We start from the raw sequence: 13,758 nt of genomic DNA on the forward strand, positions 1-13,758 counted from the left end.
ATGTCAGGTGTAAATGTTGCAAGGCTGTATAACATCTTAACATCATTGGGATACCAGACACATGTTGATGCATGGTGTAAATGTGGCCTTCAGCAGCAATGGGATGTACACGTCAAACAGGATGGGAAGGACATCTTTCAGTGTTTGGGCTTGGGGGCGGGGAGAAGGGTGGGGGCGAGGAGGTGGCGGTGTGTTTAACTCCCTGACGGATGCGGCTTCTGCGCGGCGAGACTTACCACCGGCGGTGAGTCTCCACTCGAAACGGCCCCAGAGATCGCAAGCAGCCCCTCCATGCTTCTTGTGTTGTATATATTTTATTGGTGGGAGGGCGGAAGGGCATTTAGTGTCTGTTGTAGAGTCTCGGCTCCGCGGTCGCTAAGCAGACCACGACTGGAAAGAACCGACGGAGCGAGTCACGTAACTTTGAATATTGAAATATCGCGCAAAAAAGCGGGGCCGTTTGTGGAGCATGACTAGATTTGTGACGACGGCTTCCGTGTGTGTGCGAAAGGAACGGGACGTTAAACGAAATGTCAAACGGCGATGACACGTCATGTCTAAATGATAAAATTATAACCTATCACAGAATATTACTGTTTAAGTTATTATTTAATATAAGTAAGACTAATGATAAGAAGCGAGACAGTATTACAAAATAAGTCATCTACAATTGTGAAGGCTGTTTTTTGGGGGGGGTTTTTGCCCAAGGGACAATTTACGGTGTTTTGGGGGTCGGAGGTGGAAAATCCAGGTTCCGAATGTGAAATCCCACTCCGGTACTTTGAACTGACCATGGGTATTGGATTCAAGCAGGACCGGCTGGGTCCTTGGGCTGAAGGTAAAACACGGCAGGACTTTGGACTTTCTGAACCCGGAGTTTTCCACCTCTGTTCGGGAGCGGGTGTGAAATGTGGGCGAAGTTTATGATGTTTGTTTGTTTGTCTGCGAAGTTTATGATGGTTACGTAGAACACTGAGGGAGCGCGACGGGGTGGGGCGGGGGGGGGGGGAGGGTGGATGCGGGTGGAGTCCATATGAACACAATCTGTGAGAAACGCAACATCATTGGGGTGGGGGCGTCATCCTGAACCAGCGTTCGATGTCTTACGTACTATGAACTATATTCCACTGGGCGTGGCTGCGGGGGCCCCAGTGCAGCCAACACCATATAGGGCTTCACCATAACTTCTCTAAATACTATACAGATATGATATATAGAAACTGTGTTTATGGCGGTTAAGTTAGTGTCACTTCCGTGCACTCCACTCATGATGGGATGGATCTTCTTTAAGACCTTGTTTTCGCCACACCTTACTTTGAGGTTTTTTGTTTTTTTTGTTGTTGTTGTTTTTGTAGGAACCTTTTGGGGGTTTTTGAGGTGTGTGTTATGGTATGAGCTCTGTCGGTAGGTCTGTACTACCTTTTTATATGGAAAAAAATAAGTATATATATATATATATATATATATATATATATATATATATTATATATATATATATATATATATATATATATACACACATATATATATATATATATATATATATATATATATATATATATATATATATACACATATATATATGAGCTCTTCTCTTGATTCTCGTCACTGAACCTCTCTCGCGTTTCATCCCCCTCTCTCTGCTGCTCTGTTCTGCTTTTTCCTCTTTTCTCTTCTCCCATCATCCATTCTCTGGCCTCACTTTCTGTTGCTCTCCCCTCTGCTCCTCTCATCCCTCTCATCCTCCCTTCTCTCCTCTTCCCTTTCTTCTTCCCTTCTCACCTCTGCTCTCTCGCTTTCTCGCCTCTTCTCCGTCCTCTTCCACGCTCTCATCTCACCTTCTCTTCTCTTGTCTTCCCTTCTCTCATCCTCCTCTTCCCTTCGATTCTCTTCCCTCCTGTTCCCTTCCATTCTACTCTCCCCTCTTCTCCCCTCCTCTTCACTTATCCCTTCTCGTCTCTCCTCTCTTCTCTCCTCCTCCTTTCTCAGCTCTTCTTCTCTGATCTCCCCCCTTCTCCTCTCTTCTCCTCCCTTCCCACCTCTTCCCCTCTCATCTCCTCTCTTCTCCCCTCTCCTCTCCTCCTCTCGTCTCCCCTCTTCTCTTATCCCCTCTCCTCTCTTCTCTCCTCTCCTCCTCCCTTCCCACCTCTCCTCCTCCCCCCTCCTCTCTTCTCTTATCCCCTCCCCTCTCCTCTCTCCTCTCCTCCTCCCCTCTCCTCTCCTCTCCTCCTCCCTTCCCACCTCTCCCCCTCTCATCCTCTCCCTCCCCTCTTCACACCTCCCTCTCCCTCTGTTGCTCTTCAACAGTTTAATGAACAAATGAAAATGAGGTACTGTAATTGAAAGCTATTCTAGTATCTGTATTACCTGGTTCTATCGCCCTGTAATTAATCACTGAGACCAATTAAAGAGTCTTTTTGAATGAATATGAACGTGCCAGCCTCTTGTCTTTCTTTCGCCCGTCGCTGTAACCCTCGTCCAACGGCGACAGTCAGGAGGGGATGGGAGGGAAGGAAGGAAGGAAGCGAAGCAAAGGAAGGAAGCGAAGGACGGAAGCGAAGGACGGAAGCGAAGGATGGGGTGAGAAAGAGGAATCGGTGAAGACGGAGGAGAACCTTTGGGTGTTTTCTGGTGCTGAGAGGTGCAAATACGTTGTGAATTGATCACCTGCTTCATGGAGATGAACGACAGAAAAAAAAACCGAACGATGCAACGCGCTGCGTTTTCACCCGTCGCCGCGGTGTGGGGAGGGTTTAGGGTTTTTCTTTGTCATGGTTTTCAGAAAGGTCTCAAATCGGTCAAACGGCGCGATCGCGACAGGCTTTGACAAATAAAAACGGCTGTCCTGGTCAAACACAGGAAGCTCTTCATACCGAATATTATGTTATATGTTATATATATTATAATGCCTTTAGTTTGTGGAATATTTAGCCAAAATAAAATTTATCCAATTCCACTCGGCATGAGCTATTTATATTTGTAGTTTGTGGAAGAGCGAATCAAAATCATTATCATATAATGTAACGTTTAGATACAACAATTACTTTTTGGTAGAATATAAATGTCTGGCTGTATTCATATAAGGACAGGTATTGTGCTACAGCAGAAAAGGCAGTGAGTCCGGAGTGACTCCCGACTCATTGAAAAGATTTGTTTGCAAAGAAGTCGCTCTTGGCGAACGACTTGTTTGGGGAGAGCGAATCGTGCGTGAGTCTTGCGTCGCCAGCTGATAAGCAAATCCGCATGGCTGACTCAAAAATTGCCAGAAATTGAATATTATCCTTTCCGCACCCGGTTTTTTTCCCCACCTCCATCCGCTGGCCGCTCCCGCCGTGCTGGAGTGAAGGAGCAGCTTTTCCCGCCTCCACCTCGGAGGCTCGCCCTGTCAGTCCGGGTCAATTAGCTGCTCCTTCAGGATGTTCTGGACCTTCGCTCCCGGCTCCAAACTCCATCTCGGCCCCGATTTGGGGCCACGAGCTATTAGCCAATAAGCCTAGGTGAAGGACTCAGACCGGAGTTCCCTGAAAATGCCACTTGGGTGACGTGTGGTAGCAGGAACTGCCACTCTTAGTGGGACAAAAACAATTATAACCAATTCAATACCATAAATGTAAATTTTAAGTCTGGCAATACTACAATCACAGCATCCTGGTGTGATATAAATTCAACTTCGCCTTTCATGGTTTCAGACGTTGATTCAACTTTATTGGTGTAATAACGTTGCTTATATGCGTTATTTAAGATATACGCAGTCACAGTGTTATCCGGGCGTGATTGTGAACCATATAATGACGTACGGACTGTCATTTCACTCTCTTGTTCGTGTGTGTGTGTGTGTGTGTGTGTCAAGACTGCGTGGGGGTTGATGAAGAGCCTGTCCCCGCCAGATGATGAATGATGTGACGTGCATATGAAAACATCAATGGAACACCTGGGACCGGTCACACACACACACACACACACACACACACACAGACCACCCACACACACACACACACACACACACACACACACACACACACACACACACACACGCACACACAGCCAAATGTCACTAATTGAAAAGCAACACGCCGTCTTCTTCACTGATGGAGTCAGACCGAAAAGACGCGATCAGCCCTAAAATGATGGAGGGTATGAATGAACTCAGCCTCTTTTTAAGAAACACACTGGCTTAATATTCACATCAGGTGGACGCCGTGACTCCACCAGGACCTTTTTGTGGAAGCGCAAACCCGTAATTATTAATCCATCAGACACCACACACACACACACACACACACACACACACACACACACACACACACACACACACACACACACACACACACACACACACACACACACACACACACACACACACTCCTTTTTTGAATAATGTACTTTTTCTCCTCCTAACCCGGACACACACAACGGCCTAAAAATGATAAAAAAAAAAAAAATCTAATCCCTCCACACAATCCACCCATCAGCACAGAACACTGATTTAATGACTTTGATTCAGTGATTAACGTCCAATGCTCCATCCAATTTGTATTTACACAGATAGGGAGGAGGACATCGAGGCAGTCGCCTGGGCCAGCAGCAAAACCCTTGGGAGGCGCTACAGTCCAGCACACACACACACACACACACACACACACACACACACACACACACCTAGCTGTGAATAGTTTCCCTCACACACACTGGTGCACCGGCTCCAGATGCTCCGAGTCACCTTGAGACAAAGGGCTGCTGTGACCTCCTCCCGACAAATCGCCTTTGGACCTCGGTGGCGTCGGGTGGAGGAGGAAAGGAGGGGAGGGTGGGGTGGGGTGTGTTGACAGTGGCATAGGGAAGAGGAGGGTAAGAAAGAACAAAGCGAGAGAGGATATCGGAGGAGAGAGGGTGGAGTCGGAGAAGAAAGGAGAGGGGAGAGAGAGGAGGAGACGGGCGGCATTAAGAAGAGAGAGGGTGACTGGAGGGGGAGAGACGGGGGAGAGCGGGAAGCCCAGGTGGAGCACCGGCATTGTCTGAGGGGGATTTTCGCAACTTAAAGGAAGCTATCAGTAATGTTTTATTCGATTGTTGTCAGTTTCCAATGCCAAACGGTCTCCAAGATTTCAACCTCTCAGAACAGACGGCTGACTCCGGTTAGGGGCGCTAGGTGTCGCTCATTTTTCCTAAGTTACTCAGAGCCAGTGGTGGAAAATTCCAGGTCCAGAAGGTCAAAGCCCTGCCATGTGTTCGCTCCAGCCCTACACCCAGCCAGCTGGTTTCACTCAACAGTTGGACCTCCGGGTCAATGGACATTAGAAAATCCACACGTCTGCCTCGAAATGCCCCATTTTGGCCTTTAAAAGTTGAAAAGACGGTGGCGTAAAGCGCGACAGAGTGACACAGATGACACGGGAAGACGGGAGGCGGAGGGAAGACGACGGTGTTGATCTGTGACGGCGGTGACGGAGTGGGGGAGTACGGATAAGGAGCAGGTATCAGCACCTCAGATACGAGAGGAAACAGGAGGTCGGCGAGAGATATGAGGGAATGTGGCGATGAACCCGAGTCCGGTCCGGTCCATGTATTAATTAGCGGTAACATGATGTGGACATAAGGAGCTTCTCGCTTCGGCGTCCGCTTACAGATTCCACCGCGGATCCCATTAACTGAGGGATGAAAGCCACACGGGCGCCAGCAGAGCCAGATGTCTGTGCGTGTAAGTCATTATTTGAGAAGCAAAGTCTGTTTGTGCGCGCGCGCGTGCGTGAGCATATGTCGGTTGCCGCCGCTATCTGTGACCACGTTGACGATTGGATCTCCCGGCCGGCAGCGACATTAATTACCTCGGCAGCCTTGGAGCCGGCTTCCCGCAATCCTTCCCCATCGGCGGGGAGGCGGGAATGAGTTTGGGGGTCCTGCGATGCCTGGGATTGCGGTCATGCCTGCACTCCAAAATGCTGGGGGGGGGGGGGGGGGGTAAATAAATAAATAATCAAAGAGTTCGGTTCGCTTTGTTCGGTTCGTTCAGTTTCGCTGTCCTCTCCCTCGTCCCTCGTTTCGGGGGAGGAACTGGTGGAGCTTGAAGAACCGCTGGAAAAAAACGCCGTCACCATAGCGAACCCGACAAAGTGAACCGACGCCCCCCGCGCCGGTTTGCTTTGCTCTGTTCGTTTGGTTGCGTTTTTTTCCCCCTCTCTCCCTCGTTGCTCCAAGAGATACTTCCTTCCGGCTCGTGCAGCAATTTCACCGTTTCCAAAGCAGGTCGCCGGATGCCGGATACTCCGATTAAAAACAAATAAATTAATTAATTGTGCGGTGTACATTTTTGAGATGTATTTTTTGGCAGTCAGGCAAGGCGAGGAAACAAGCTGACTTAATGAGACAAGTTTTATCTGATTTAAACAGCCGTGGGAGCTGTTTCAGATTGGACGAATGAGTAAGATATGCGCCGCCGAAAAAGGAAAAAACAAAAAAACAACAACAAAAAAAAAAACATCACTTCATGCTCTGGCATGTTGTATATAATTAATAAAAAACAAAATTAAAATCTTTGTGCCGCTGCGTGACATTTCTCAACACTTTTTCCGTCGAGCAGCCTGATATTTCATTCCTCCCAGGCACCATTACGCCCAGAGGTCCCAATTCTATAGAGGCTCACTGGGTCCTGAATGAGTTTTTCGGGGAGCAATTTTCATCAAGGCAGCAGGAAACCCGGTCGCGGGGGCTTCCAATACCCGCCGTCTGTGCGTGGTCCATACATCATCGGCTCCGGGTCCCAGAGAAATGCACACAAAGAACAAACAAAATGTATTATTCTGAATGTAGCGTGAAAAGATGGGGGGGGGTGGAGGGACGGGGAGCCGTGCATCCTGTGGAAGAGTGGACAAAACAAGACACTGACGCCTGTCGCCGTGTCCTTCCAAGGTGACGCTTCCCGGGGTGTTTTGGCACCGGCCGGCTCGGCAAATTAACGGACGCCCGCCACGCCGCTGCCGACGGCCACCGCAAAGGAGGGACCGGACGCGCACACGCACGGGCGCAGCCAACTTCACACTGCCATGACCCCACACACACACACACACACACACACACACACACACACACACACACACACACACACACACACACACACACACACACACACACACACACACACACACACACACACACACACACACACACACACACACACACACACACACACCCCGTGGGCTACTGGAACTAAACCGTAGCCTTCTAATTAATCAGTCCCACCCCTCGTGACCCGGGAGCCTTATTACCGGCTCAAGCCTCCTTTCCCTCTTCCCTCCGCCCCCCTCCTCTCAGGGAGCGTCTCACGCTCGGCTGAAATGAAACTTCGACGCTCAGGAGGTTCTCTGCAAACGTGGATGACAAGAGAAATTAAATTGAAACAATAAAAACTGATGTTATTGAATGCGATGGATGAAGGGTCGGAGATTCCAAAACACACCTCTGGTTAAAGTCTTTTCACTGAAATAGATTTGATGGATTTTCATGCGCAATTTCCTGCTTTTGTCAGAATGTGATTTTTTTTGCTGTATATTGTTGTCTATTTGTATATTGCCATTTATTTTTAATTTTTTGTAAAAGATTTAGGTCAGTTGTATCTAAAACACTTTTCTTTCAATACTTTAGTAATTTTTTTTGGCTTATTGTACATATATGGACTGTTTTCTATCTTTATAAATGTATTTTCCTATATTGTTTTGACACAGTACATTTACCACAGTTTATTTCTCTCTATAGGTATCTCTATCTATCATTATAATGAATATGGTTATGTGGAATGTGGATGAATCGGCTCGTGGGAATATTTACCCTCCCATTTCGATGGAAATGACCCATAATATTCTACCATCCATTTTCTCTTCACATCGCGTGGCTGAGCTGTCTAAGCTGCTAGGTTCAGGCTCAAGTCTCTCTGGAGATGTGTGTTCAAATCCTGCCAAGCCTCATGGCTGCCTGCACATGCTCACTGCAGTTACACTCCCCGGTAACCTTTGCTCATAGTGTTGTTTTTGGTTGATCCGGCTTCTGAGGCAGAGAGGGAGTTGAACCAGCCACCCCATGTCTGCAGACGTGTCCAGGGCCTGTGTGATGGCACCAGGTCCCTCCACGCTCAGCCCTGGGCACCGGGGGGCTTTCACAGACGCCCGTGCGGGGTTGGCTCTCAAAACAGCACGCGGCATCGAACCATGTCCGGGTCCTAGCTCTCAACCCGAGATGGTCTTCGCCGGTTCTTCACCGACATCTCAAGATCTCAGAGAAGCTCCGGCCCAGCAGGACACCTGAACCCTCCGCACGGAGGGGTTCAAGGTGCTGGTGTGACGGGTTTGAATCCCGCATCTTTATTTTCCGGTCATCTGTTCAGTCAGGTGATTGGAGGGGACAACATCTCGCAGTGAGACTCGGTGGCACGAAGAGATGCTGTTCTGACCGCGGTGGTCAGTACTTGATGGTTTGATGCCACGTGCCGTTTTGAGAGCCAACACCGCGCGGGCGTCTTTAAAAGCCCCCGGTGAGCAGGGCTGAGCGTGAAGGTGACACAGACCACGGATATGTCTGTGGACATGGGGTGGCCGGTTCAACTCCCTGTCAGCCTCAGTCGCTGGATCAACCAAGAACAATCCTGCAGTAGTGGGTTTGGGGGGCGAGATGAACAAAAAAAGGTTATATGCTCAAATGTTAACAGGGAGTAGCACTATGGCCAATGTGGGTACATGGGTGGTCATAGGCCAAAAGTAGATTTTAGCCCACATCTCCAAAGAGCTTTGAGCCTAAATCCAGCACTTTAGACCACTCTGCCACACAACCACAGGATGTGAAGAGATATTATGGATCTGGAACATTAAGGGTTACTTCCATTGAAGTGGGAGGGCTGATGGCCAGAACAGGTCAGTATTTCCATTTCCATTATGTTTGGGTCTTTCATATATTTGATTCACTTCAAATTTGCGAGAGTATTGACACATCTGCCTATGACCCAAATATCATTTTCATAAATTGAGATTTGAGGTCATTTCAGCCACATTAAACTCACATTAATCTGTGTTCTATCGATCTAGTGACACCAAAATCAGAAATACCCATACCCTAAAAAAAAATAAAACCTATTTCCAATTTAATTGTAACATTTTTACAATTAAATTGGAAATAGGTTTTATTTTAATGAACTGATACATTTTTTATCAATTCATTAAAAATAAAAAATAAATAATCCATTTGCTAGAGAATTTCTCCATCTTCTCACCACTGTGTGCCTTCCTATATTTTCTATATGCCAAATGGGTGACTGTGTCGCCCGAAGCTACAACACCGGACAAAGTGTCTCTAAAAGGACAGCAGAATAATATCGAATGAAAGCCTAGAAAAAAACCTAGAAAAAAAACCTAGAAAAAAAACCCTAGAAATTCATCCCGACTGGAGCTGAGTCCATTTCAGCCCCGACCCCCGAGGAAATCAGCTGGGAAGCGGCAACTACGAGAAATTTGGAACAATGATTCTGACCCAGCGGACAGAGGGACAGTCCGACCTTCACCAGAAACAGACATCGCCACCATCCTCTCTCTCTCTCTCTCTCTCTCTCTCTCTCTCTCTCTCTCTCTCTCTCTCTCTCTCTCTCTCTCTCTCTCTCTCTCTCTCTCTCTCTCATACGTTACTTCAAGTTTGAGTCAGCGAACACCGGGGGACTTGTGCGTATTTGGTTGCTCCGCGGGTTTTCGGGGAACGCAGTCGTCTAAACACCAGCCCCGGTCCTTCTGATCTGCATTTTAACGGACGGCTGGTGATTATCATTGACCTACATCGGCGGCGAACCGCTGTTTTTCTTACCCTGCTCCGCACAGTGTAATTAGGAGATTGTTTTGGTTGGTGTATTATTGACGATGTGCACATTTCACCCGATGCGGAGGTTTTGAGGCGACCGGGCAGTGACCCTTGGGCAAGGGAGAGAGGGATGGGTTGGGCGCCGTCGTGTCCGGTGTATTTTAATTGATCTAAGGCTGGTTAGGGGTGTCAACTCTACATTCCCAGAGAAAGAAGTAGTCACGCCCCATATGCAGTCCACTACACCATGACGTTCTCAATGTGGGGTCCGGCGACCCTGAGAGGGTCCTTCGAGAGGATCCAGTGGGATCCCCAGCAAAACGACCGATAGTTCAACTTCATCATTATTTCATTCACAATAAAGAACAATAATGACTGTTTCGATCCTAGTTTCATTCTTATCTCAATTAAGTCGAGTCTGGACAGGCGTGAAAATTTGGTCTCAATCATATCTGACAATAAATAATCTGCTCAGATTGGGATCTCCTGTGGGATTTAACCAGTTTGTTAGAAGCAGTAATGCCAGTACTGCATTGTTGCTTTGTATATGAGGTTGTTTGTTGATTTATATCAGGAGGAGTGTGTGCGTGTGTGTATGTGTGTGTGTGTGTGTGTGTGTGTGTGTGTGTGTGTGTGTGTGTGTGTGCTGAAACACCGCTAATAAACATGAATAAGTTTTTGCTGTGCGAAGGCCGGGGAAGATGTGTGCATCTTATCTCCACCGCGACACAAACCACCTCTGACATCAGCAGTGAAAGTGGTTCCACCTGTGGAGTGTGTGTGTGTGTGTGTGTGTGTGTGTGTGTGGGGGTGTCTGTGTGTGTGTGTGTGTGTGTGTGTGTGTGTGTTTGGCTGTACGGAGACACTATCGCTTTCCTTACCTGTTGACAGACAAGACCAATTTCACTGGAGTTTTTGGGGGAAAGTGAGCCAGCTGCCTTGAATAATACCCGCCCAGCATCCCACATATATATATATACACACACACACACACACACACACACACACCTTTCACCCTGCTCTCCATCTTACCCCTGCACACCCAAAAACACACTCGGTAGCGCGCCTGTCTCTCTACCACCCTCTACTTCCTCTCCCACTCCATCAATACCCAATTCTGATGACCCCCACCACCACCCCAATATGGTGCCCGTCTCACTTGTCATGGGGGCGGAGGGTAAGGAGGTGGGAGGTTGGGATGGAGGGGAGGTTTTCGGGAGCCATCAAGCGAGGAATGGAGCCAGAGACTCGCTGGTTGGTCTGTAATGAGGCCGACCGCATCAGAAGAAGCGATGGTGGGGGAGGATGGGGGGTGGGATGGGGGTGGGGGAGGATGGGGGGTGGGATGGGGTGGGGGTAGAAATGTGAAAGAGGGATTGTCGGGGCTGAGGGGAAGAACATTGGAGGAGGAGAGGAAAAGAGAGAGGAGGAGGAGTCGAAGAGAGGAGAGGAGAATGCTGCGCGGATCAGAGACGGGAGAGACAGGAGAAGGAGCAGCCTGTGTGAAACCTAATTGCTGTGTGTGTGTGTGAGCGTGAGTGTGTGTGTGCGTGCGCGCGTGCGGGCGTGCGGGCGTTCGTAGATACGAAAAACTTGGCGCTTCATTACTTTTTTTGTGCGCCCAAAATCTTTTTTATGCCAGATTTAGCCGAGCTAGGCATACCCCACAAAGCCCAAACTCCACTTATCTCTAGATCATGTCGTTGATTATAGTGCGAGAGAGAGAGAGAGAGAGAGAGGATGGAGATGGAGTTCATGTCGTTTTCTTTTCAGTCTTCACCTTTATTTGTAGGTTTTATCTACCTATCTCTCTGTCTGTCTATCCATCCACCCGTCTCTCCAGGTCAGAGATAAGGATGGAGCTCGCCTGGTGGCGGGGATCCTCGTCCTCTAATGTATTCAGGCTGCTGTGGTTTGTTGACGAGCGGCCATGTTTAAATGAGGCTTAATGTATTCATCTGCTGCTCAACTCACTGCAACGGCATTATGCAGAGAGAGGGTCTGTCTGTCCTCCTGTCTGTCTGTCCGCCCGTCCATCTGGCCCCTCTTCCGGCGTTCCGTCTATTCATCCGCCCGTCTGTCCTGTCTGTCTGCTCAGCGTCAAGTCTTTCCGTCCTCGTTGTACTTTCTCCCTTCCCCTCGCTCTTTCTTATCTGGCGTCACTTCTGACGTTAGAGTGGAGGGGCCACGTTTCTTTCTTCATTCCCTCCCCTTTCACTTTCATGCTTCCTTCCTTCCTTCCCTCCCTCCTTCAGAGTAGAGGGTATGTTTCTCTCTCTCTCTCTCTCTCTCTCCCTCTCTCTGCTTATCTAACATCTACCCCTGGTGCTCCACAGCGGCCGCGGCTGCTGCTGCCTCTCAGACTCGGTTAAATGGCTTCACGCTCCACATCCCTCCATCTCCCGTGTCCTACAACCCCGGGACCACAAATGGGAGCCACAAAATGGAAGTCCAACCCGACCCCCTTGGCATGAGCATTTCGGGATTTTTTTAGGTTTTTTTTTCCTGCGAAACCGAAAGAAAATCATTGTGTGTGTGTGTGTGTGTCTCTCTCTCTCCCTCTCTACTGCATTACCTCTCCAGATAGAATCTGTTGATCCTTCATGAAATAAATACACGCCTCTCACCCCCCCCCCCCCTCCGCCCCCCGCCCCTCCTCAATTTCAGACAATCAGAAGAAGAGTTCCTTCATCGCCTTTAACAACTCAAAGCCTGAGGAACCACAGCAGAAAGCACCGAGAGGTCTCAAACAAACACCGGTATTAATAATGATCACCGAAAGGAAAAAGCTGCACACACCCCGTTCAGCATTTCAGCCACCCCCTCATTCGAACGGCCTTTCCCGTTGCCACGGAAATGTCGCGACGGACAGACACTCACACGATTCCGGTAGAACCGCATTTAGCTTCCCGCTTATCCCGGTCCCCCCCCCCCGTTTTTATCTTAAAACACATAAATCGCGGAGTCATCGCCGCTGATTAACTCTTTTTTTTTTTTTTTGGAAGACGTGTGGTGTGTCGTTTATCTGCAGCACATTTTAATTATCCTGACGGGGGCCATCAGAAGTCAGCCGCTCGCCCAATCCGCCTGCTATAAATGGAGACAAACACATCCGCATAATTGCTTCTAAAAATAATTACCATTTGAAGCTGATTGACCGCCCCCCCCCCCAAGCCCCCCACCCACACGTCGCTTTTTAAAATGCTGTCTGTCTGTCTGTCTGTCTGTCTGTCCGCCGTGAAGTGTACCGCTCCTGTTCAACGGCGGAAGCCGATCCTCAAACCTGTCCAACCTCGTCTCGTCTCCCTGGACGATCTGAGCGGCCGCGACGGGGCGCGCGGAGCCGGCGTATGGAAAATAAATAAACAAGCGAAAATAAACAAACAAGTCGAGAAAACAAAACAAACAAACAAGTCGAGCTTTTCCATCCGAGTCTCCGGGCGGCTCCACGTTATCTGGCGGGAAGGGGAGAGAGCCGGCTCACCTGCGGGGGGGATCAGCTTCGCACTCGAGTTTTGCATGGAGCGCGTGCGTCTGGGTGTGCCGCAGATTAGGGCGGGGGCGCACACGGGGAGGGGGTTGACTCGCTTACGTCTGGCGATCCACGGAGCTATTGGTTAATTCAAGAAAACAAAAAAAAACAACAACAAAAAAAAAAAAGTATTTATCTCGTATTACCAAATCACAAAATGCAATCCTGTTACTGCCGCATAGAGGTGGCGATTTCAACGCGGAGGATCGAAACGTGTTGACGTAACAATAAGAAACAGTCGGGGGCGGTCTGGCCCCCCTAATTAAGACTTGGATCCCCCCCCAAAAGTGGTAAAAACAACAGTTCGGGAGGGGTCCTAACATTTATATATCCTCCTTACATGTAATTGTAAACGTTCGTGCCTGGAATGATCGTAATAATCTTAGCAATTCAATTTC

Source organism: Zeus faber, assembly GCF_960531495.2.
Source record: "Zeus faber genome assembly, chromosome: 20".
Lineage (NCBI taxonomy): Eukaryota > Metazoa > Chordata > Actinopteri > Zeiformes > Zeidae > Zeus > Zeus faber.